Source organism: Pinus tabuliformis, chromosome 2_2 (assembly GCF_031772625.1).
Source record: "Pinus tabuliformis cultivar Carrire ecotype Pingquan chromosome 2_2, CPIR1, whole genome shotgun sequence".
In the NCBI taxonomy this organism is placed as follows: domain Eukaryota; kingdom Viridiplantae; phylum Streptophyta; class Pinopsida; order Pinales; family Pinaceae; genus Pinus; species Pinus tabuliformis.
Genome location: NC_142300.1, coordinates 483,031,994 through 483,058,776, shown reverse-complemented (window position 1 = coordinate 483,058,776; position 26,783 = coordinate 483,031,994).

Sequence of the window (26,783 nt, the reverse complement as noted above, 5' to 3'; positions counted from 1 at the left end):
CTTTGTAGCCAAAAGGACAGCATTGAAGGTGCTATGAGTAGGTTATTACTGGCCCACTCTTCACCAGGATGGGAAAACCTACACCAAGGGATGAAATGCCTCTGCAACCTCAAGTGAATTTTGAGACATTTGACAAGTGGGGCATGGATTCCATTGGACCCATTGACCCTCCATCTGGGCAAAAGCAATACATCATTATGTGCACTGACTATTTGACCAAGTGGGCTGAAGCCAAGGCCATCAAAGTAGCAACAAAAGAGAAAGTGGCTGAGTTCTTAAGGAAAAATGTATTTTATAAGTTTGGGTACCCTAGAGAGCTATTCACTAATCAAGGCAATTAGTTTACATCTCACATGATTGAAAATTTGTTAAGCCAGCACAAGATCAAGCATGGAAAATCCACTCCTTACCACCCATAAGCTAATGGGCAAGTGGAGGTAACCAACAGAGCGTTGGAAGGAATTCTGACCAAAGTAATTAGCAGCAACAGAAAGGACTAGTTATATATATTAGCTGAGGCCACTTGGGCCTACAATACCACCTCGAAGACCACAACTGGATTCACTCCTTATGAGCTAGTCTGTGGCAAGAAGGTCCTGCTGTCCATTGAATTTGAATACAACACCTTAGAAATGGCAGCACAGATAGATCTAGATCTCACCAGGGCACAAGAATAAATATTGCTCCATCTAAATGGGTTAGATGAATTTAAAATGCAGGCCCTCCTGCACATAGAGGTGACTCGAGTTCAAAGGAAGATTTGGCATGACAAGAACATAAAGGACAAACAGTTTCAAGAAGGTGATTGGCCTTTATTATATTATTCCATATACAAGGATGTTAAAGGAAAGTTAAGGAATATATGGTTAGGGCCTTACGTCATAGAAAATGTCATGATAATGGTTCAGTACAGATAAGAACCATTGATGCAGAGGCTATCCCTTTACTTGTCAATGGGTACAGATTGAAGGTCTACAAGAAGCCCTTGTCAAAGCAAGAATTCATCAATAGCATCAGCAAGTCAGTGATGGCGGTGGAACAAGTCTCAGCTTCTACCCCATCAAGTCCCTGAAAAAAAGAAGAAAAGAAAAAAATAATAATAAAGAGACTCAGGTGAAAACCTCCATGAGGCACCTAAGTCCCACTGTTGGGGTGAAAACCTCTTGAGGCAGCCCAATGGTGTCGAAAATAAAAATAAAAAGATCTTTGGGTGAAAACCTTTTTGGAGGCACCTAGGACAAGCAACTATGATGAAAACCTCTTGGAGGTAGACTAGTTGTTTTATAAAAATAATAAAATATATATATATATATATATATATATATATATATAGAAAGAGATTTTTTTTTTTTTTTCGAAAATGTTGTTTGCAGGTCAGCAAAAGGAGGATCAGAGTAACTTGAGAGGAGAAGAAGGACCTGTACAATCCATATTTTCATTCATCCATCCCATATTCTTCATCATCCATCAATCCCTCCATTTATGAACTCCTCCAGGTTAGTTTACATAGGCTCTGTGTTTTCTACAGGATTCCATGTAATCCTATAAGATTCCCTAGAAACCTACAAGAGTTTCTTGTAGGAATTATAGTGGCTTGGGAATCCCAAGAAAAGTGACCTTAGAGCAAGGGGATGACCAGCCTATGTCAAAAAATAGAATGTTCACTCCACCACCTCATCATCATGCCTCTCACCACCATGTTACCCCTGCAATCATCCAATAAGTCAATTCCAAAACGATTATAGTTTTCAAAGAAGAAAAAAAAAACAAATAGAGAGGACAAGGGGACAATACGTGGAGGTTATATCTCTCACTTGCCAATCATTAGACCCCTTCTCTACCCATGAAAACAATCCTCATGCTCATACTTCGGCAGCCAGCACACCATCCCACATGATAACCCATATGAGGAAATAAAACACTGATTTCCATGCAAATAAGACATTCACAATCTCAAGGATTCATCAAAACAAGGTTGCTATCGGCTTCTTGAAGCAACATGTACAGGAAAGGCAATGAGTATTTTGCAGCGCAAAGGCACCTATAGGATCCTACAGGAAAACCTACAGGATCCTATAGGAAGACCTACAAGATACAGAGCAGTCATCTACAGGATTATCAGTGGGTATTTAAGGAGTAAAGATCAGAGGTTTTCCTCATTAGATAGTAACCAGGAGGTAGGAGCTATACCTTCCCATCCTTTCCATTTAAAAATAAAGAAAAAAATCCTCCATTTGGTTAAAAGAAGTTGCAGTCTAAGAGAATTATATTGCAGTGTTCTCATTTAATATGTATCACCCACTAGATTCTTGAATTATACACATACAAGCCTCCAAAATTACCAAAGAAAAATGACGCGGGGGGGGGGGGGGGTTTTACAAGAGGGAACCCACAAACACAATAAGAATTCATCAGCACCCTCCTATAGTAGAAATCTTCACAAGGCACAATTGGATGGGTTTCTTTGAAAGAATGAGAGGATACAATGATGAGGTGTCCAGAGACTTTGTTCTCTCACTCATACCCCTCACTAGGACCCATGCCACTATTGTGGTGAAAGGCCTCTCAGTAGAAATCACCCGTGAAGTCATAAGTAGACTTCCTTTAGTGTTGCCTTGGAGAAAAGAAGATAAGGGTAAAAACACCATTGCAAAGAATAAATTCTTTGTTGAAGGGGAGGAGGCAATGGAGGAAAAAAATGGGGTCAGAAGAGAAATCCTTCCATACCCTTGGAATGAAATTAGTTACCACCTCATTAAATATATATCATGTGAAGGGAGATATAGTGTGGTGTATGGATACCATTTTAGGCTTCTCCAAGAGCTGAGATTTGGAGCAGACACATCTCCTCAAAACAAACTAATCATACCCTACTTTCTTCTTAAATCAATGATAGATATGAGCATCAAAGTGTAGGAAGGAAAACATTAACAACTATCCCATCATGGGTTAATCAAACTCATCCTAGAAGATGCTCTCCAAAACCTAAGACTCCCTATTACATGGAAAACTTTCAGAGATATGCAGGTAGAGCGAGAAATAAAAGCTCTTGAATATGACAAAATCCCCACTGCTAGTGAAAGGGATGAAGAGGAAAAAGAGGAGGAAAAGGAGGAGGAAAAGGAGGAGGAAAAGGAGGAAGAGATACAAGAAGAAGAAAAATAAGAAACATATGAATAGAGTGAGGAACTGGAGGAAGAAGAGGATGAGAAATACAAGGATGAGAAGGAGAATGGAAAAGAGGAAACAAAAGGCATGGAAGAAAAGAGGTCTATAGTTCAAGGCAAGAAGGGGAAGAATCAGCAAGGGTATCTCCAGAACCTACTGAGAGAGAGGCAATAGTTTCTCTTACTGCACTAAGTAAACCTATCAAGAAAAAAGAGAATACACAGAGAAAAACCTCATTATACTTTAGGACAAGAAAAATCACAAGAATCAAGCGAGGAAGACCTCAAAACCCCACCAAAATTCCTATTGTCATTGAAGACTCAGTAAAGTAGCAAGAAAAGGTAGCTCCTCTGGAGAAACATCAAGGAGAAGGATCATCAAGACAAGCCTCTCCCAAATCTCCCATCACCTATGTTAGGAGGCTTGTCGCAAGGTCTATCCCTTTTAAGGGAAAAGGTCTCCTACATGAGACACAAAAGGACCAATAGGAAGTAGAGGCCATCCTACAGGAAACTCTGCTAAACCTACAGGAAACTCAGAAAATGGACCAAGAAGGTATCAATTAGCAAGAAACAAAGAAGGAAGACTCAGAACTAAGAGAACCTAGCCCTCAACCCAACCTTGAATCTTACTAAAGGTTCATTGAAGGGGGTAGGGTCATCCCACAAAAATTTTCCATACCCTTATTCATTGAGCTTGAAAAAGAAAGGGCAAGAACACATAGGTAGATGCAAATTGCCAAATCCAAAGGAGTGGAGGATGTGGGCCACATGGAGGAGAAGGTAAAGGAGATGGGCAGAGAACTGAGCAGCATAAGGGACAAAGAGGAAATGATGAAATCTCAGCTGGAAGTAGAGAATGCATGGCTAAGGGGATATATACAAGAAAAGGAAATCCAATTGGAACTTATGGCCAGTTTATCCTTAGAGGCAATCCAGTGCAAGATGCCAACAAATTCTTATGCCTTGTATCTTAAGGAGAAGTGGTTAGAGTTCCAAATTAATACTTTAGCATAGAGAGGCACTATGCCTTTCCAAGACTACATAAAATTCATTGATCTCTATGATTAAAGCACCCTGGAAGATAGAGCAAAAATGTCTGAGCGTTACCTACACAACTTGGCCTTAACAGATTTGAATGTGTGGGACCCAAATTCAAAACTAGGGGACTTGAAATTGATGGCCTTGGCATAATGGATGAATCATGTGAAGGCAAGAGCTGTAGAGATGAAGAAGGTAATAGCAAGAGAAGAGATAGAACCCCTCATGATAAGAGTTGAGAAATCTAACCCAATGGTTGTCATCAACGAGCACAACCTGATTGCAAATGATCCTAAGCTTGCACCTAGGTACCTTGCTTCCCAAGAGAAAGTAGTCACACACTTTGAAGACATGTTCAGGTTGTTAGGAGATGACAACATGTAAGCTTGCCAAAGGAGATGGAACACCTTTCCCTACAACCTAAAAGTCAGAGAATACCATTCTCCTGAGAGAATGAGAGAGGCACTAAATAGAACACCCATGTACAAGAAAACTCTACAAAGACTCAAAGTCAATTGGATTGGCTTGAGACTTAGTCCACCACTGCTCTTAGGAATGTTGGAAGGAAGGAAGGAAGAGGAAGAAAGAAAGAAGTGGGAAGATATAGAGAGGAAGGAAGGATTCTACTCACAAGAAGAGGAAACTATAGTAGAAGCATGGGATGTCAGGGAAGTCACTAGAGAAATGAAGGACAATGATATAGATTGAGTTGCTCAGAGGATGAGAAACACTTTCAGTAGGGGGGTGATGATGAGCTTCATCATTTGGTAACTATATGGACCTTAATATACCTCCAAGCTTATGTAAATCAAATCTTCTCATAATTCATTACATATTTTGATTATATTTTGCTTAATGAGATGAGTAAAAGTAAGATGTTATGTGTAGTGGACTAATGTGCATTGATTGCAGGTTTTTGAGAGCAAATCATGGCAATTTTGGCTAATTAAGGGAAGAAACTGGAATGAGACAAGGAGGAGAGATTGTAGGAGATAGATCCTCCTTATTTAATTCTCACTCATTCGAATATTCCTCCATCAAATCACACTAGCTTGGAGTTGCAAGCAGCCGAGTCATGAAGATCGAAAGGCATATGAGCCAGTGATAGTTAAGAGCCAATTCATCTTGAGTTTGGGAGCCAAGCCTCCATATATTTAAGGAAATCATTGGAGACTTTAGTTTTATAAATAAGAAGGCCTAGAGCTTCATTAGGATTCATATTTTTTATGTAATAGCACTAAGCATTTTCGAGTTCAAAACTTGTGGAAGACATTGTTATGTAACTTTTCTGATATGATAATGAGAATGAGCATTTCCTTAATCCAGCATTGAGTTGAATCAGAGGGCTGAAGCTCTTGGTTTAGGGCCCAATCCTAGTAGCAAAGGATCCTCTTCTTGTATTCGTATACTTAGTTGATTTCATAGATTAATGGTTGAATTGGTTTTAGCATTATTTCATTTCAAGTAGTTTTGGATTTGGATTATTTTGATTTCATTTGTGCCTTACTTTAGTAGTAGCTTAGAAAGATAAAGGAATACCAAAATTTGTTAGCAGGTGGATTTGGCCTCATTCCTCCCTTCAGGGACCATGGTTTGAGGAAGGAACTCCTATGCAGACCCAAAAGACAAAATTATGATTTCTCATGGAATTTATGGTTTTCTGCTACTTAGGCCAACATCTTTTTAGTTTCAAGAATATGATTCAATTATAATTTCTGATATATTCAGCCTTGTATTAGAACTCCTAGTGTTTGACATCATTTTGCAAGTATTTCCATGCATAAATTAGGCAACTAGATAATTAAATTTTGTTTTCTTTAGTTGATTGGAAATCTTTCTTATTTGACATGATTCATGGATAAATTCCAGTGATTGATGTAGTGCAAGAGTTCTAACAATGTAGGGAGATATCATGACTAGCAACCCCATCCTAACCTCATCCATCCATGATCATCACTTTTCCCACTAAGTCCCTCAAACAATTCATCCTTCCATAAGAACAACTTTCGAGATTTGTTGAGCAAATCCAACCATATTACAAACTCTGTTTTGAGCTCTAAAGAAGTCTTGGTCACTCCCTTGCCTTATTTCTCCCACAATTCACCTTCCCTGAGCCCTACACCACCTTCAAATCACTCCTATTGCTCTCGGCCAAATCTTGTAGGAATACAGGGGATCCTGTAGGAGCATTAGGACATCCTGTAGGAAGCATTAGGACATCCTATAGGACGACCTGTAGAGGCCTATTTTGAGGCCGAATTGCTGAAAAATCATCCAAGAAGACAAGAGAAGACCCCTTCTTGCCTCCTAATCCATCTAACCTTCCACCACCATCTCTAACCTACCTGCCACATCACCAAGAGGATTTAGCATTCATATCTTTCACACAAAAAGGACAAAAAGTGAAAAGAGAGTTATTGTGTTCATTTACATGCACAACAGTAGAATGTTTGGTTATTTCAGATTGCATGCCTAGGATAGTAGGATTACACACATGTTAACTTAGCATTCTTTTGAAGCAAAGCCTCTTAACAATTAGTTAGATGAGTGGTGTATTTAAGCACTTGATTTTAGTCTTTCCTTACTACAATAGACAAGATTTTAATTAGTGCAAATTTCTCCTTTCCTCATTGGTAATCAAGATTATTTTGAATCAATAGAAGGCTAGTTTGAGAAACCACAGTGGTCTATCACCAGCTTAGCAATGATAAAGAGTGGACCCATTGCATCTGCTTGTGTATATAGCACTGTCACCTCCAAGTTTGTACAAACCCCAGGTTGATAAAGTAAAGTTGGTAGCCTCGGGAGTTGCAACATTCTTGCTGCAATACTAGTGCTCATTAGACCCCATGGACCCCACATCAAAACCATGTGAACCTCTGGGCCTATCCCCTATTCGAGCCCTTTAGTCCAACTTTCATGTGTTTTCCTCGTATGTCGTACACCTTCAAACTTCCATTATGTTTTGGCTAGTGGAGATCCAACCTTGAACACAATTTTGCACTAACTGCAAAGGGCCCCATGTTGGATGTGCCTTGCTCAGCCGAATCAACACCCACTCATTCTATATATGTTCCATGACAAAGCAGGACTTTCCATTCTCCCCAAAATTCCTGGAATCCTGAACCTGCCTAGACTAGATTATTAAGTCTGAACTCCAATTACAGGCGTTTTCCAGCTTAATAGCATAGAGTGACCATCTGAGTTTCTTTGAATATTTTTTGTGAAGTAAAGTGTTACACATAAAATTGTCTTCTATAATAATAATACATTCAATTAGATGATAAATATGCAGGTATGGAAACCCCATTCCACACTAGCTTTATAGGCATTAGCATAGCCATAATGTAAGAAATAAAAGTGTCAATTTCATGCCTACTGTTAGGCATAAGACAACTAAAACATCACTAAGGCTTGACTAGAAGTTTAGATGCAATTACACCCCATTAAGCACATATTGGATTTTAACTACCACCATCAAAACGACTAATGTTACATGTGATACAAACATTACTCACAGACTTGCACCAATCCATAATAACAATTAACTATGTTAAGAACATGTTGAGGGCCCCGAAATCGGGTCGACAACAAGGGGGATACCCACCCGGTCAGGAACCTGGTTGGCGGCTCCTTGCCCGTTTGGAGTAGCGGGTCCGACTGGGGATAATGGGACCAGTTTCCCAATGTGAGGGGTGTGCGTGTGTGTGTAGAGTTTGATGGTATTGATCTAGAGGTATTCTAAGCTAATTTTAATTCTAACTTCTAAAGTAACTCTATGCTATTGTAATCTAATGGAAAAACAATACATCTAGTCTACGCTAACCCGGGGTATTTTCTTCTATTATGCGATCTAAAAAGATTTCAAACAACAGCTGGTAATAAAGATCATTCAGCTATTATAAGAATATAAATCGATAAAGATAAACCATTCTGCATAAAAAGTTAGGCAAAACAGTTGTGAACAGCATATCGCATAATTAGTTATTCATATGTCAAGCACAAATAAATGACTCCACCGTACAGAAGTGCCAAATGGTAATACACACATTCATACATTAACATATAAAGAACTCAGCTGCATATCACTTTAGGAATATAAGCAGAAATTAGTCAAGAGATAAAAGTACCATTTATGACTGATTTCACTAATAAACTTCAAGCAATAACGATTTATTTCTACTTGTTCTAATATCTGCTAAGAGTACAGAAGTGCAACATCAGTAACAGACATTAAAATGCAAACATAAATAAATCTCGATCCATCCATTCATCAGAAACCCCCTCCGAGGGTGCAAAAGTGCATGTTCTGAGGACAAGTTTTTTGACAGATTTCCGGACCCTTCTCCAAATGCCATGAGAAGGGTTAAATACTACTAACTAATTAATCTTAATTACACAAATTTAGGGAACGGCTTCAAATGACTGCCCTTTTACTAAAAGCAAATTTATTTCTAAAAATCAAATCTAATTTCTAACCGTTTCTGTATCTGCTCCTTAGTGCTGTAAGCAATGCGCTGTTTGCCCTGAAAGAGTCGGCTGGTTGTTCTTTCCTTTTGTTCGAGCTTGAAAATTAGAAATAACAAGAGCTGGCACCTCTTTCTGACAGACTAGAAGATATGTTCGAAAACCTTTCTCTAGCCGGGTGTATTCGCTGTGCGTATACTTAGTACAACCCAGGTTCCTTTCGAACTGATTTTGTTGTTGCTATTTCGGTTTCCGGTCACGCGAATGACTCAATGAGTTAGGAGTCGCGCTGTATGGACAATCCCTTGTATCGAGAATTGCTTCCGTTCTTTGTTCCAGGCTTTTCTAGAGCGTCCTCCTTCTTTTGCGTTTCTCTTTCTGTTTTACCAAGTCTGAGCTTCAGGATCTTTTGCAAACATGCTGCTTTTGTGCGCCTTTGACTCTGAGTCTTGGATAGTCTATTTTCATCAGTGCCTGTTGGGTGATACTCTGGAATCCGCGGTTCTGCTGCATGCGGCATCTATTTGCGGAGGCATCTTCTCTCTGTTATCTTATTGGCGCTTTCCCCTTTTCCTTAGATGTTTCCTGCATATAGATTTATATCAGTTGCATGTCTTGCAGTTTACGCAAAGAAGAAGGGAAATGACGAAAAGATTGACATGAAAGCATTAAATTCTAATGAATGCGTAATTCTGACATTCATCATGACTTGACTCTTCGAAAAATGCGATGCAATCATTTCTGGATACTCAAGCATGCGGTCATTAATTTCCCTTAAGGCGCGCGCTCAATTTTGGGTCTACCGCGTATGTCGGAGAATTCTTGCGATGAGTCTTTTCTGCGATTGGTATCGCAGTATCGAGGGCTGCGATGTCATTAAGTGTTATCGTAGATGACAGATATCGGAGATCGCAGATCGTTAATATCGCAGATCGCAGATCGCTAAATTTTCGCCTTATCACTCTGTGCTGCTTATGCGACATTGCGACGTGCGACGTCGCATATCGGCCATCGGCGATTCCTTAGGTTTTCCCCTTTTGAGCGCTTTTAATGCACGCGATGCGATGGGTTCTCGCGTCGCTCTTTTTCAGTGTATTTATGCGCTTTGGGAAAACGCTTCTTTCTACCTTTGCGATGCGATATAGCTCTTAGGGAGTTAATACAAAAAAAATTTTAAACAAAAATATTTTTTTGGATTTTTGGTTAAGGGTCCCCCTTTGTTTGATGTTATTAATAACATTAAACAAAGAGGGGGGTTGTTGGTGACCACAACAATGGCGATTCACTGTGAAGAACCAGTTATCTCTGCTTTTCTATTGACCGTTCACTTCCGAAACAGCAAATTTTTTTTTATATGTCTCAATTTTGTTATGGACAGATAGAGTAGATTACCCCTCACCTCGTCAACGATACTTTGTCTCAACCTTTTTATATCCCAATTGCTTGCTTCCTCAGGCTTTTTCTTGCATTCGCACCAGACATTACTTGGTCTTGATTAAAGATAAAATAAGGTCTTCTCTGCGTACTGGCTTAAAAGTATGCTCATTTGTCGTAGGTAGAGCCTCTGCTGCCCGCAAGCGTCCATAGCCTCGACAGGGTTACCATGTTATCCAGCAATGATCCTTTTTCCTGCTTGAGGTTACTCGCAACATTCCAAAGAAAAATCCTTTTTGACACACTTTTCCTTTTTTAATTCTCTAAAGAACAATGTCTTGGTTTGGTGGCCAAATTATGACATAGTCATTCAATTGATTTACACTTTTGCTGAACAAGCCGGCTCGTGATGAGACCTCTTGTCTTTTGATTGCAACAATCTCAAGTCGTTGCCCTGTTTTGATAGACAGTATTGGCAAAGTCAGCAAGTTATAATATCTGTGATCATGATAAGCCGGCTCGTGATGAGACCTCTTATTCTTTGAGATATAGTGTTTTCCTTGGATTGTTTCTCTGAATGCTGCAATTTCCTTTTAGCAGGGAGGAAGTCATTGTTTTTCCTTAAGAAAGCTCTGGACGACAATAATAGAGTTTTTGAAAACAACAGTTTTGCAGAGAATACTTATTTTATTATTGATGATACTTTTCATTGTGCTGATACAAAACAATTCTTTACCAAAGGTTGCTTTCGTCAAAGTTTTTTGAGGTTGAAACTAATATCGTAATCAGGGTGAAGTTAACTCTATTTGTCAATAATAAAATTCAGATTTTCAAAAAATTTGCTATTTGTACAAGCGAAATCAAAATCTGATAGAGAATTGCCGTGCTCTTTCATGAATCCTTTTTAAATGATCATTTACAACGGGTTTTATTCATAAAAAGAAAACAAAAACAAACAAAACAGAATAAAAACTAAAAATTAAATCTATCCTACAAAAATTAGAAGAATTCTCTTCTATGGAAAATATATTTTGAGAATTTGTCCATTCACAGGCAGAGAATCTCTCCTGCCTGTTAAATCCTGCAACACAAAAGTCGATGGGCCTATGACCTCTACAATCTGAAAAGAACCAAGCCACAACTTCTGGAATTTCGTATGTTTTCCCTTTTCTTCATGTGCCTTATCCCATTTTAAAACTTAATCTCCCATCTGAAAGTTTTTTCTGGTCATGATGTTTGAGTCGAAAGAGGATTTTATTAGCGCTTGGTGGTGAGCATGGGTTTTCTTAGCCTGTTCTCGTCGTTCTTCTAGTTTGATTATTTCCATTTGTCTTAATTGTAAGGAGGAAGTAGGTACTTCATCAATGTATTGTACTAAGGACAAAGAGGGAATGACTAAGTGAGTAGGAAGAACTGCTTCTCTCCCGTAAACTAAATTGAAGGGAGAAGTGCCGATAGAAGCTTTCTTTGTAATTCTATCTGCCCATAAGGCGTTTACCAGCGCTTTGTGCCAATTCTTTTGGTTTTGGTCGACTGTCTTTTTAATAATCCTGATTAGGTTCTTGTTTGTCGATTCAGCCAACCCATTACCTTGCGGATAGTAATTGGCAGAATACTTCAGTTTGAACCCTCTTTTGAGCGCAAACTCAGTCATTGCATTTCCAGAAAAATATGATGCATTATCAAACATTAAGGCCGTTGGCAATCCAAACCTAGTGATGATAAACTGATCTATGAATTCAATAATGTTTTCAGAATTAGCTGTCTTGAGAGGAACTGCCTCTACCCATTTGGTAAAATAGTCAGTTGCTGTGAGGATATACCTATGTTGTTTAGAAGAGTGAGGAACGATCTCACCTATTATGTCCAGGCCCCATTGACTGAACGACTGCTCGATGTTAACCGGCTGCAGTGGCATGGATGACTTCTTTTGTTTCCCTGCAGCAGTCTGGCAGACTGGGCACTTCCTTACGTGATTGTATGAGTCTTTGAACAGCGTGGGCCAGTAATATCCTGCACGTAAGATTTTATGTGCGGTGGCTTCTCCAACATAGTGTCCACTTGCTGGTCCATCGTGGAGTTCCTGCAAAACCTTTTCGGCTTCAGTTTTCTCAAGACATCTAAGAAGCACAGAATCATAATTTCTTTTAAACAGGACATCATTTATGAGCTGGTATTGTTTAGCTTTCAATCTCAGGGCTCTCTTCTTGGTGTGATCCAGGTGAAATGGAGCATACCCGTTCTTAAGAAAATAAATGGTGTCGACATATAATGATTCTGCGTCGTTTAGGCTTACCTCATACGTGTGTACCTCTTCAGACGAGTTCTCAGGAATTTGCGATGCTCCAGCTAACATCTTGCAGAAGCCTTGACCTCTTACGATGTGTGCCGGCTTGATCTCAAGGTCGTATTCTTGTAAGGCGGTGATCCAATTCGCTCTCTTTTCGCCCACATCTTTCTGTATCAGGAGGTTTCTTACCGCTGGAAACGGTACTATGACTTTGGTATGGGCCTTTAGCAAGAAAGGTCTGAAATATTTGATTGCTTTGAAAACAGCATATGCCTGTTTCTCCACGTCTGAATAATTGAGTTCAGCACCTTGTAAGTTCGAGCTAAAAAATGCGATTGGAGCTTCTACCTTTTCTTGATTCGCTTGAGTTAAAATCGCAGCATAAGATTTTTCTGAGGCAAACGTGTATAAGATGAAAGGTTCTGAAAAATTTGGGGTTGCTAAAGATGGAGCGTTGATGATGGCTTGTTTGATCAAGTTGAATGCTTCATGCTCGTCTAGACCCCATTTAAAGTTTGAATTCTTTTTTATCATTTTTTGTAGAGAAATAATACGTGAAAAATCCGGGACAAACCTTTTTACAAAATTGATTTGTCCCAGGAAGGATTGCATGGTATTTTTGTTATGGGGCATGGATATCTTAGAAATTTCTTTGATTCTGTCAGGTTCAATGTGGATACCAGATTTTGACACTATGAATCCTAGCAATTTCCCTTCACTTAATGTGAAAAAAGATTTCTTCGGGTTAAGTGATATCCCATACCTTAAACATCTTTGAAAGATTTGTTTCAAATCTTTGAGGTGGTTGCTTCGGTTCTTGGAGTACACTGTTATATCGTCCAGGTAAATCACTACCGATTTATTGACTAACCCTTTAAACGCGATGTCCATGGCTCTCTGAAAGGTAGCTCCGGCATTGATCAGACCAAATGGCATCTTCCGATATGCATAAGTGCCCCATTTGGTTTGGAACGTAGTCTTTAACTGATCATCGGGATGCACCAGTACTTGATTGTATCCTGAAAATCCATCCAGGAAAGACATTAATTCTGAGCCTGCTACTACCTGTAATATTTGCTCCATAGGTGGGAGGGGAAAGTTATCTTTCTGACAGGCTTTGTTGAGATTTCGGAAATCGATACAGATTCTAATGTCTCCGTTTTTCTTCCTAACGGGTACCATATTGGACACCCATTTGGAATGCCTGACGGGGAAAATTATTCTGGCTCTCAACAACTTATTAAGCTCAGTTTTTATCTGATTTTCTAAGTTAGGGTGTATTTTTCTGAGCTTCTGCTGGACAGGTTTTTCATTGTCAATCATAGGGATAGTGTGTTGAATGATAGAAGTGTTGTAAGTCTTCAGCTCATCGTAATTCCAGGCAAAAACGTTTTTATGCTGTCTCAGAAGACGGATGTACACTGATTTCTCTTCAGGGGCTAGGCCCTGGCCTAGATTAACGTTTTGTGGCTTCTCGTCGGTTCCTAGGTTCACCGATTCATAGTTCAGAGTTGAACTGTAGAGTTTGGCATTAGCTGACCTTTTGAACCGACTTTTTAAATCATATAGGTCTTCTAACTTGACCACCGATTTGGGTATAGCATTATCAGTGCTACTTTGTTGTATTTGGTGATCATGATAGTCTTCGTCGATTATCTGGTTTGAGTAGGATCCTTCAGAGGTGAGGAAACTTACGATGTCTGGATCGTCGTTGAATACTCTCCAGTTGGTGATGTTGTCAGGGATGGACGGTCTAAAGATTAATTCTATTGAGAATCTATCTGGACTGAAGTCTTCAGAAGGAATAAGTCTAGAGGCTACGTTAGCTAACAGGTCTGCGCTCGCGTTTTGAATTCTTGGAATTGACGAGATGTTGAATGCTATGAAATGTGCAGTGAGATCTTGAACTAACGATTGATAGTGCTTTAAATGACTTGACAGGCAGTGTATGGTGTTACGTACCTGTTTTAAGACGATCTCAAAATCTCCAAAGACTTGAAGATACTTAACGTTCAATCTGATTGCTTTGTATAGGCCTTGAACCAAGGCTTCGTACTTCGCCGTGTTGTTCGTGCAATCGAACTCAAGTTTGCATGTGAGCATAATCTTGTTCCCATCCGGGCTAATCAGAACGCATCCTGCTCCTGCTCCCTCATTGGATTTAGACCCGTCAAAATATAATTTCCAAAATAAAGAAGTATTTACAGAATTATCTAAAAAACTAAAACATTTTGATTCATCAGTTTGGGAGAAATTTTCAACTTGGGATAAAACTGAATTCTCTAAGTAAGGTGAAATATGAGCATTGAAATTGCCGAGGAAAGAATCTACTGCGTAATTGCCTACAATGCTGCTATTGTATGTTATGGCTTCATTTTCTCCTTCCAGTTCTGTCACTATGTATTTTTGGTGCAACTCTCGTTCAACCTTTATCTGATTTGGTTTACCATTGTATGGTAACCACATGTGCGACCAGTCGGTTGAGAAATACCCGTGGAGTTTCTCCGACCAATCCCTACTAAGAATCAAACCATAGAACTCAGGGATATCAGCTACTAGAATGTCGATGACCTGGCATACTTTGGGGTTAGACGACAGTCTTATGGTTACTTGATTAAATTCACCTATCACTTCGACTTGCGATCGATCAAGTTGAACTATGCGCACTGCGGATTTTTGCGGTTGAACATTCAATTTGGCACATATTGACCTGGGTAAAATATTGGTTGAAGCCCCAGAATCAACCAAGCAATTGTGCACGTTTTTATTGAAGATTTCATATGTGAGAAGAAAAGGAGGAGTATGAGATCTTGATCTTCCTCCAATCAAGGCGATGTCATTTGGATCAATCTTATTGGTCGCGTTGGTTGGAGGCCTTCCCAAATAGTGGGAAGCTACAACTGTAGGTAAAGATGTAGTAGGCACGGCATGTAATTCTTTCATCATTATTTTCTGCTGGTGTTTCAATTTACTCAATTCATAAAGAGTGATGTTAGCCCTAGTCTTCTTCATGTCATCAATGATGTTATACTCCATTTCATCCGACACTATCAGTGTTCTTGATGGAGGTGCTTGATCAGATTGGACTGGGCTAAACTGGGTCGCTTTAGCAGTTGTCTTTTTTGTTGCGACCTTATCTTTTGTTGTAGGGCTTGTGCCCTTTTGTTTTGGGGTAGTTTGGGGAGGATCAAGTTGATTTTTGCTTCTCGTGCTAACAGGAAATGCTTCCTGATCCTCTTCTTGTGGGAGGATGAAGTCCCACATTCCTTGTAGTTCTACAACTTCTTCATCGTCGGTCTGCCCTTCAGTGGTATTCTCTTCTTCTTCTTCTTCAGATTCAACGTTTGAGACAACGTTGGGTGGCTTCGTCTCCACGGGAGGGTTTCTTTTAAAAGTCCTGAAAGGCTTTCTTGAAGACGTTTCTGCTACTTGTTTTCTTATATCAATCATCTCATTGGACGTGGCCTTTAATACTTTTTGTAATCCTTCCATATCGAAAGGATCTTTCGTTTGCTTCTTCTTGGTGTCTTCTTTGAAAGAGATCTTCTTAGATTTGCGTTCTTCTATTGCAGATCTCTTTTCTAGGGCAACTACACGTTTTTCTATTGCTAGCGCCTCAGTTAAATTTTCAACTAAGGTTGTCTTGCTTGCCCTATCTACGAAGATAGCCAAGTTAGATGGTAAGGCCGTGATGTACCATTCACATCTTACTTCCTCGCTGGGTTGTGAAGCAGCGGGAATCTTGTTGAGGATCTTATTGAACCGTAAGTTAAAATCTTTAATGGGTTCTCTAGCCTCAGCCTTAAGATTAGATAGGTCATTGATCAATGTCGCCGTGGATCTGTCATCACCAAACTTGGTGAGGAACTGACTTTGAAAAATGTCCCAGCTTGTGATGGATCCGGAAGGTAACGAAAAGTACCCGACCTGGCTGTTCCTTGCATTGTATAAGGGAAAAGCCAGACAACAGCGTCTTCGTTAGTAACTCCGTTGAGATTAACAGAAAGCATGAAGTTATTGATATGTTCTTCGGCTAGCATGTCTGCTTCTGGATTGAATTTAGGCAGCCATTTCTCAGGATGGGCCGGTATAGGGCTCAGGGGTGGAGGCATTAAAACCACCCCAGGATTGTTCCATGGAGACTGGGCCATCGTTGAGCTGCTAGTTAATGGAAGTGTAGAAGATGATCTCTAATGCTGAGAAGAGGGAGATATTATGATCTTCGATGATCGCGGAGGAAGGGTTGCGGAAGATGGATGAGTGATTTGGGGTGAAGATGTGGGTGGCTGACTTCGCGGTGAGGGAGTTGAAATGGACGAGGTAGAAGAAAGAGTCTCTCTGTCAGACTCTGGAAGTGCTTTCCTTGCTCTTTTCCTAGTGGGGAGAGGAATTTCAGTTGGCTGGATGCCAAACTTTTCACTCTTCAATCTGGTCAGGGGATGAGTAGGATTGTACTGCGAAGTCACGTTGCCTTTAGATTTATCAGACCTCTGAGTAAAAATAGAGAATCCCTGGAGTTTACGAATCAAAGTTTGAAGTTCAGGGGGATCAATGATAAGTTGGTCTGATATATTAGGGTGTGTAGCAGCGGTGGATGCCCGAGCGACTTCTAGTTCCGAGTTTAATCATACCGGAGAAGTCGGGGGAGTTGATGAGGGTGATTTGCTCTCAGAATGGTATTTAGATTTCGACTTATGCGCCATTCATAGCTCGTGCCCTCCTTCTAGCGCCAGAAATGTTGAGGGCCCCGAAATCGGGTCGACAACAAGGGGGATACCCACCCGGTCGGGAACCTGGTTGGCGGCTCCTTGCCCGTTTGGAGTAGCGGGTCCGACTGGGGATAATGGGACCAGTTTCCCAATGTGAGGGGTGTGCGTGTGTGTGTAGAGTTTGATGGTATTGATCTAGAGGTATTCTAAGCTAATTTTAATTCTAACTTCTAAAGTAACTCTATGCTATTGTAATCTAATGGAAAAACAATACATCTAGTCTACGCTAACCCAGGGTATTTTCTTCTATTATGCGATCTAAAAAGATTTCGAACAACAGCTGGTAATAAAGATCATTCAGCTATTATAAGAATATAAATCAATAAAGATAAACCATTCTGCATAAAAAGTTAGGCAAAACAGTTGTGAACAGCATATCGCATAATTAGTTATTCATATGTCAAGCACAAATAAATGACTCCACCGAACAGAAGTGCCAAATGGTAATACACACATTCATACATTAACATATAAAGAACTCAGCTGCATATCACTTTAGGAATATAAGCAGAAATTAGTCAAGAGATAAAAGTACCATTTATGACTGATTTCACTAATAAACTTCAAGCAATAACGATTTATTTCTACTTGTTCTAATATCTGCTAAGAGTACAGAAGTGCAACATCAGTAACAGACATTAAAATGCAAACATAAATAAATCTCGATCCATCCATTCATCAAAAACCCCCTCCGAGGGTGCAAAAGTGCATGTTCTGAGGACAAGTTTTTTGACAGATTTCCGGACCCTTCTCCAAATGCCATGAGAAGGGTTAAATACTACTAACTAATTAATCTTAATTACACAAATTTAGGGAACAGCTTCAAATGACCACCCTTTTACTAAAAGCAAATTTATTTCTAAAAATCAAATCTAATTTCTAACCGTTTCTGTATTTGCTCCTTAGTGCTGTAAGCAATGCGCTGTTCGCCCTGAAAGAGTCGGCTGGTTGTTCTTTCCTTTTGTTCGAGCTTGAAAATTAGAAATAACAAGAGCTGGCACCTCTTTCTGACAGACTAGAAGATATTTTCGAAAACCTTTCTCTAGCCGGGTGTATTCGCTGTGCGTATACTTAGTACAACCCAGGTTCCTTTCGAACTGATTTTGCTGTTGCTATTTCGGTTTCCGGTCGCGCGAATGACTCAATGAGTTAGGAGTCGCGCTGTATGGACAATCCCCTGTATCGAGAATTGCTTCCGTTCTTTGTTCCAGGCTTTTCTGGAGTGTCCTCCTTCTTTTGCGTTTCTCTTTCTGTTTTACCAAGTCTGAGCTTCAGGATCTTTTGAAAACATGCTGCTTTTGTGCGCCTTTGACTCTGAGTCTTGGATAGTCTATTTTCATCAGTGCCTGTTGGGTGATACTCTGGAATCCGCGGTTTTGCTGCATGCGGCATCTATTTGCGGAGGCATCTTCTCTCTGTTATCTTATTGGCGCTTTCCCCTTTTCCTTAGATGTTTCCTGCATATAGATTTATATCAGTTGCATGTCTTGCAGTTTATGCAAAGAAGAAGGGAAATGACGAAAAGATTGACATGAAAGCATTAAATTCTAATGAATGCCTAATTCTGACATTCATCATGACTTGACTCTTCGAAAAATGCGATGCAATCATTTCTGGATACTCAAGCATGCGGTCATTAATTTCCCTTAAGGCGCGCGCTCAATTTTGGGTCTACCGCGTATGTCGGAGAATTCTTGCGATGAGTCTTTTCTGCGATTGGTATCGCAGTATCGAGGGTTGCGACGTCATTAAGTGTTATCGCAGATCGCTAAATTTTCGCCTTATCACTCTGTGCTGCTTATGCGACATTGCGACGTGCGACGTCGCATATCGGCCGTCGGCGATTCCTTAGGTTTTCCCCTTTTGAGCGCTTTTAATGCACGCGATGCGATGGGTTCTCGCGTCGCTCTTTTTCAGTGTATTTATGCGCTTTGGGAAAACGCTTCTTTCTACCTTTGCGACGCGATATAGCTCTTAGGGAGTTAATACAAAAAAAATTTTAAACAAAAATATTTTTTTGGATTTTTGGTTAAGGGTCCCCCTTTGTTTGATGTTATTAATAACATTAAACAAAGAGGGGGGTTGTTGGTGACCACAACAGAACAACATATTAACAATGAAGACCACACACAGTGACAAATAATTGAACCCAACTAATAAGTACATACACTCCATAATTTACCCCTATACATAAGAAAACATTAGTAATCATAGGGATATGCAAATCCACCTCAAACCATGAGAACAAGCAAACTTGATTCTCATTGAAAACAACCGAGAATAATACCATTCCTCAATGAGTATTGTTGATACATTCATTATCATTAAAAAACATTGGAATTCATGTGTAGTAAGAAAACAAAGAAGGTACATGTAAGAAACTTATATTATGAAGTGAATGACTAGAAATTAAGGAAGGGACTTCCACTCTCCACCCAACTATAGGTCAACTATACTACAATCTTTCTTGAAGTTGACCACCTCTGAGCCGAATTCAGAGTATGAGGATTAAATTCTTAAGGGAATTTAAAGCAAATTTCAATCAATGGATCACATAAGAATCTACAGACTACCCTACCTCCACCCACTTAGTTTAGGATTATATCCTCCAGTGTCTCCACCTATTCACACAGGAATCCAAAGTACACTAATGTCCATCTGCTAATCCCACAAATGTGAAAAAACATAAATATTTCCCTATGCAAGCCAGGAATCCATAGTATATCATGTTCCACCTACGCCACCTCGCAAGATACACATTATATCAACTTTCCCCTTCAACCATGCTTCCTAGCCTGCTCCATCTCCAATGCTAATGCTTAGCCTAACGTTCTCCTTCTATGCCACAAGTTCTCTTCTAAATCCTTATATTCCTAATCCAACATACAACACCCACAACACTACCCATTTTTATGAAAAATTTCCAATACCCATCACTCCTGATTCTTGTGTTCATTAACTCTTCACATATCACAATGTTGTTTTTGAGCTCATGCAAATGATCCCCACATCCGAATGATCATTTCCTCTCTTTTATTCTTTTCTTATTGGCTCTCTTCTCTAGTGACCCCATCATCGCCCTTGTGTGCTGACCACAGATCACAGCTCACGAGGAAATATACAAGGGGTATGGGTTTGTCCTCCATTCAGAAATCCCATACTCCACCCCCTCGCATTCCATGCAAGCCATTAAAATGTGGCTATAAAGTTGGTGTCCATTTAGTGAATAGTCTTGACTTAACTAATTTCCCAAGTAACTCCTCCTCAAAAATTTGAATCCTTATGCACTCTTCACTACCAGTGATTGTGTTTAAATTTCCACAATATTTACATGAATTACAATTCATAATGATACTTACAAGAGGGATAAGTAATAAGGGTTGTCACAACAAGAAGTCAATACACATAGTCAACTCCACTCCATTGTAACACTCTCCTCCTATATCTACCCAAGTAACTGGCCAATTGGGGTAATCATGTGACAAGAGGCTACTATGATATGATTCAACCTCCTAGGTATCCTTAAGGAAGTGGAATCAACCGAAACCCATCAAATAGACCTTCCACATCAGCAACAACACTCCCAGGAGCCATCCCAACCACACAGGTATCATGCCCCTATGTCCCATTGAGATTTTAAGCTATTAAACCTCTAGACAACCCCATCCTATCAGCATGCCAGCGTCCAGAGACTATTTCCAGCAGATCTGTGCCAGAGTCTGCAGGATTTAAGGCACTTTTCAAGCCCAGAATTACAGCGTCTGCCCAGAACTTGTTGTAACTTATAGAATGCATTAAACATATGATGACAAGACTAATAAACCAAAAAATAAATCCATGAATAGGCCTAACCATCCCCAACCGGGACTGACATTTTTTCATACACTTGGCATAAACACAATCTATAGGTCTAGGATACAAGACAAAGCATAAATGAATGATAAATTATATGAGACTTGACAAGAAGGATCACCTCCCTCTTGCCTTAACTATTTTGACATCAATTAGGTCTTGCATCTGTCATCCTTTCAATTACGAGTAAATAAATGAAATAACCATGACAATAACTAGTCATTTAACCATGCTTATAACCAACATTAAACCATGAAAATAATACTAAGATAAAAACTATTAAATCCACAAGTTAATAAGTACAAAAGAAATAAAACTTATTTTTTATTAAACATAGGGAAATCTGACCACATTCAGGATTTCCATTTACCACTCAACCATAGACATGGCTGAACCAAATATTTCTTTCATCCAGTCACCCCCGTGCCATATTCCAAGCGTGAATGTGGGATATCGTGGATAAACCCATCCAAAAAAAACCAAGGGAATCCAGAGGTTAAACCACCTACACCCTCACCAAACTGAGATCACACCAAACTGGTGTTGCGATCAAAAAACTGAATCGAACTTGGAATTCCATCTGGAATCCATCACTATCCTTGAGGAATTTTTTGTCTCCTTTTCTCTCAAGCTTTACCACAATCCAATCTCATATCACTAGGCCCTAAACCGAACACCTCCCTCAAGCTTTTCTGTGTATCCCGCTAAAATCGGACAAAGGATTCCTAGGCCTTTGGGAATGAACCTTGAGACCACCTCCGCCCCGGATTTCGAAATTCATCTAGCAATTCCAAAGATCAAAACTGAGATCAACATCCCAACACACCATGGCATCCATAAAAAGGCAAGGCTAGGGTAAAAACCATTTCCATAACCCGATAAAACTATCCCACTAATTGCAAGAGAACCATACACCCATATGCAAAGGCATGCATGTCAAAACAAGCTAAGAAATCACACATGCAATATATTACCTACAAGTATTATTGTTGAAGTTGTTTGATCCCACTCTTCCTTTATTGCTCCTTGCTTTCCTTCCTTTCCTTTCACTTAATTTTCCTTCCTTGCTCCAAGGCTAGGGTGCTTGCAATAAAATTATAAGTGTCCAAGAGTGAGAGAGAAAGAGATACTAATGAGAGAGCTCCAAAACTAAACTAACAAAAGGTTACAAACTAATCCTCATAAGCGTTTTTATCAATTAGGCCTCTATTTTCTTCATTTTCCATTATTTTCCTTCAATTTCCTCCTCACATGAAACTTGTGACCTTTCACCTTACTTTTCTTCTATTTTCCTTTATTTTCATAAATAAATGTGCCAAAAATACTTTTTTTCCTTTTTAATTCCTTTTCCTTTGCCAATTTCCTTTAGCCATAAACACATCTAGTGATGCCCACTAAGATATCTTTTCCCAACATTCATCTTGGAAGAAGTGTCCCTTAACCGTGGTTTTATTTTGCCTTTATTAACTTTTATTACGTGAAATTTTAACCAGGGTTGTTACATCCATTTTTAGGCTTGACAAAAATAAAAAACACTAGAAATTAAGTGAGAACAATCCAACAATGGGGAAATACTCGCTGTGAAAAATTATTAGCAATGGTTCTTTCCCAAACATTTCTCTCCAAAACAAAAATTGAACCCCCTGTTCCTATTTTTCACTGTATTTATGGTTGTTTTTGTGTGCCATGATTATGGCCTAGAGGACACTCACACTCCACCTTGCACTACCTTCCTTTGCATGTTTCCCCTTCGATTTATGAGAAGGGAACCCAATCCAAAATTCCACAACCAATGCATTAATGACCAATCTAATTAGAGAAATCCTTTACCTACCATGAGGTTTAGCATTAAATTTTGAATGATATGGGTATGTTAGTGCACACCATAACCCACCCCCTCAAACTCTTGTCTGTGTGCCTTTGCTTACCCTCTTCCCATTTTTTAGTCTATTTATGGTTTTTTTTTGTGCCCTGATTATGACCCAAAGGACACTCACACTCCACCTTGCACTACCTTCCTTTGCATGTTACCCCTTTGATTTACGAGAAGGGAACCTATTCCATAAATCCACAACCAATGCATTAATGACCAATCTAATTAGAGCAATCCTTTACCTACCATGAGGTTTAACATTAAATTTTGAATGAGATGGGTGTGGCAGTTCACACCATAACCCACCCCCTCAAACTATGGCCTGTGTGCATTCCCATCATATATATCTATATATCTACATATTTTTTTAATATTATAATTACGAATTAATTATTAATTACAACACTAAAATTTAATTAATTATTATTTTTAATTAAAACATTAATCCACCATTAATTTACTTCAAACATGAATAGATGCTTACTTTAACTTTAGAACTAATTAGGATATAGAAATATGACTAATATTAAACAAAGCATTCCCACAACTTCACACCATGATCGAAATATGAACGAATTTCACCAATAATGATTTTTATTATATTAAAATAAAGTTTCTAGCCACAATTAAATATTGCACTGAGATGTTGAATTACCCAAAAATATTTATATAGATTATAATTAATGTAGGTGTGTTACAAATCCCATTGCCTTAAAGGACCAATGTCCTTAGTGTTCTTACAAAATTGGAAAAGACAAAAAAACAAAATTTGAGCTTTATGTAAACAACTATTTCACATTCATTACATATCAATAAAAAAGGGTAGAGTGCTTTCATCTAATTTTCACGCTCTCAAGCTTTGTCATTGGGTCCAAAGTGATTCCATTGCACCTTGACCTACTGTATCACTTGAGTAAAGAGCATAGTTTACCTCTGGTCCAGAATACACAAAGGTTCAAGTTGGATCTCTCCCTTGAGATCCACCTGTATCACGTACCAATCAATCACATTATTTTAATCATGCACAAATGTGTTTAGTAAGGGTATGTGGAATACATCATGTGATTTTATGGTGGCAGGAAATGCTAGTCTATAAGCCACTTGTCCCACTTGCTCCAAAATCTTAAATGGTCCACAAAACCTAAGTTCCAACTTAGCACAAGACCCTACTTTCAGTAAGCTCACCTTGGTTTAATTTAGAGATACATGTGATCCCCCACTTGAAATTCTATGTGCATTCTTTGTTGATTTATGTATCTCTTCTATCTATCCTACGTTTCCCTCAACTTTCACTAAATACTAATAAAATATCGTTCCATATATTTTAGCATATCAGGTTTGAGAGTTACCTTGTTTACTGGGTCATCCCAGCTAATGGGTGTATTACACTTCCTTCCATACAAAGCATCAAAGGGGCTCATATTTAATGATTCCTAATAGCCATTGTTGTATGCAAATTCAACTATGGTAATAAATTATCCCCACTTCTTTGGCTCGTGTATAACCCACATTCTTAGCATGTCCTCCAACACCCTGTTCACTCTCTTGGTTTTCCCATCCATCTAAGGATGGTATGCTATATTGATCTGAATTCCAAATAAGTTCCAAATGTAGCAAATAGTGCTTTCCAAAAAATTGATGTAAATTTGGCATCCTGGTTTGAGATTATATTGTTAGGTATGTCATGTGACCTGGATATTACCTTCATGAATATCTATATAATATCAAAGGCCTTGTGGGTGGACTTAATAGGTATAAAGTAAGCTACCATTATTATATTTCCCACCACCACCATGATGGCATCATGTTATCTTGGTATCTTTGGTAGTCCTGTGATGAATTCCATGGATATGACTCCCCACTTCCACTCTAGGATTGGGATTGGTTGTAATAGCTCAACCAAATTCCTACATTCCACCTTAACCTCTTGAAAACCTAGACACTTGGCAATGTACTTCATGACTTCCTTTTTCATACCCAATCAATAAAAAATCTTCTTGATATTGGTAATCATTTTCTAATATCTAGGATTATATGAATATGGTCTTTATGAAACTCATCTAGGATGAGCTTCTTCAAGTTTTCCATGCAGGGTATATAACATTGGTCTTTGAAATTTAGCATCCCATCATTTGTGAATGTGTAGATCTTGCTGAAAGGTCCATCTAGAAACAATTTTGTACATATTGAAAGTGTTCATCCTAGACCAAAGATTCCTTAATATTTTACTTGATTCTAAATGTAACATCCTTGGTTAGAAATCCATGTAATAAAGTTAATAAAGGCAAAATAAGAACAAGGTCATGGGACACGTATTCCAAGTTGAATGTTGGGCAAAACATCCTAGCGAGTGTTCATTTGGTTTACTTTGGCTAAAGGAAATTGGTAAAGGAAAAGGATTTGAAAAGGCAAGAGGCTTTAATTGGCATTTTATTTATGAAAATATTGGAAATTAGGAGAAAAAGAAGGTGAAAGGTCATGTTATCAACCCAAGAAACTCTCCTAGGTTGTAGCTCGAAAATGCTCGGGAACATACAAATTCAACTTATTGTTGCAAATGGATGAATGGAAGGAATGATGCTTGTTCAAGCCATATAACCACTTCTACTTTGTTTAACTCTAGACATGCATGAACACCCCCAAACTACAAGGCTTTAGACCACCAATTGAAGGTGGAGAATATTGACCACACTAGCAGATGCATAAGACCATGTGATGGTCGGCTGCAACCAGTAAAGAAGTCTGCAAATCTAATTCCCTAATGCACAGACAGGATGACAACTCCTCTAATGCCAAACATCAAGAGCTCAGAAATACAACATATCAGGCACAACTTAGAATAGAAGAAGAATGAAAAGTGACCAATCAACAACAAAAGAAGCTTATATTAGCTGAAAATGAAGACGAGATGCTGCAAGTGCCAAAATAGTTACAATCTCCAGAAGTTGAACCTTACATCAAAATAACAACCATCAACCCTGATTACGTCTTGTTTCTTGGTATATATAGAGTTTGAATACAAAGGCACTCAGCCATTCTAAGTATGGAGGGGTCATAATTGACCACCAACTGCATTTAGTTGCCTGATGGAGCTTCTGAGTGTGCTTGCTTGCTGTAGTGGATGAATCTGATCTTTTTCCTGTGCTCTGCTGTCCTCTCGGGTAGTTGGAGTGTCGTATAGGATGAAGCTCCATAACTGTTAAATGTAGCTATCTGTTCGTGCTTCGTCCTTTTCCTCCGCGGCCATACTGTTGGTTAAATATGGTGGTTGGGGAGCAACTACAAACAGTACTGAAAACTAGTCACCTTCGTCCTTCAGGTGCATGGAACGGTCAAGGGACGTGGACTGCATGGTGGATGGACAAGCTAGATGAGGGAGAAAGGTCGGTCGTCAGATCGGGAGGATAGATGGTGGAGATGGCTTGGCAAGGGATATCGAAAGAAGCGGGAGCGGAATGAGCGTGGGCCATTGGATCTTGGCAGAACTGATCAGATGGTGGAGGAGTGATCGGGCGAGTCGCTTTATCAGGCACGACGGGAGTCGTCAGATCGGGTTTTTGGTAATTTTGGGCCTTTACGTATGGCAATGTGCGATTGCGATCAGATCGCATTGCAATATCGCATCGACGGAAGCTGAGGGGTGTGACCTTTATACACATGGATACGACTTGCGATCAGATCGCATCGCAATATCGCATCTGCGGAAGCTGAGGGGTGCGGCCTTTATACACATGGATGTGATTTCTGATAGTGATTAAACCCGAACTTGATAAAGGAATTAATCGTTTTTAGGGCTGCTGAAGGGAGAATGAATGGTGCAAGGGAAGGAGAAAATGACCATTGAGAGTCTCTTTTGAGCATGACCAAGGACCAAGCTCACTTCCTACCTTTAGAAATCAAAGATATGTAGCAGAGCTAACAGGTCACAAGTTTCATGTGAGGAGGAAAAT